Genomic DNA, 541 nt, shown 5'->3' with positions numbered 1-541 from the left:
TGTCTCAGGTAATTATCGCCCCTCTAACGACTGACTGCTGTTACTAGAGGCCAATTAAAACGGTAAATTGAAATTAAACCAACACTCCCATTAATGTGATGCGTTTGTTTCCTTGTTTGCTGGAGCACATGGTTAGCAGCTGTGATGCCAGGCAGGTCCATGCAGGTCTTCACCTGAGAACACAAGCAGCAGGTGGTCGATGGAGGAAGGTGGTGCAGTGCAAAGAAGGGTGAACTAGCTGAAGCAAACTGTGTACATTTACTGTTGTTTTCTTGGTGTAGTGGGAGCATTAACTTACCTGTGCATTTCCTCCTCCTCCCAGGGTGTCCCAGGAAAACAATTCTCCCGGTTCGACGCACTGTATTACTTCCGGTCGGGAGGTGTCATGTGGGAAATCGGTAGAGGGGAGTTTTGGTTTCCAGTTATATGAATAATTATTTCTAGTATTTAGGGGGGTATTTGTAAAATAGGGTTTAGGCTGGTTTTATGTTTATTTAGTGTATATTTTTAGGTAGCAATGGGTTTTATCTTTGTATTTATT

This window comes from Stegastes partitus, unplaced genomic scaffold (assembly GCF_000690725.1).
Source record: "Stegastes partitus isolate 25-593 unplaced genomic scaffold, Stegastes_partitus-1.0.2 Scaffold295, whole genome shotgun sequence".
NCBI lineage: Eukaryota > Metazoa > Chordata > Actinopteri > Pomacentridae > Stegastes > Stegastes partitus.
Note: the sequence above shows the minus strand (reverse complement) of the source record.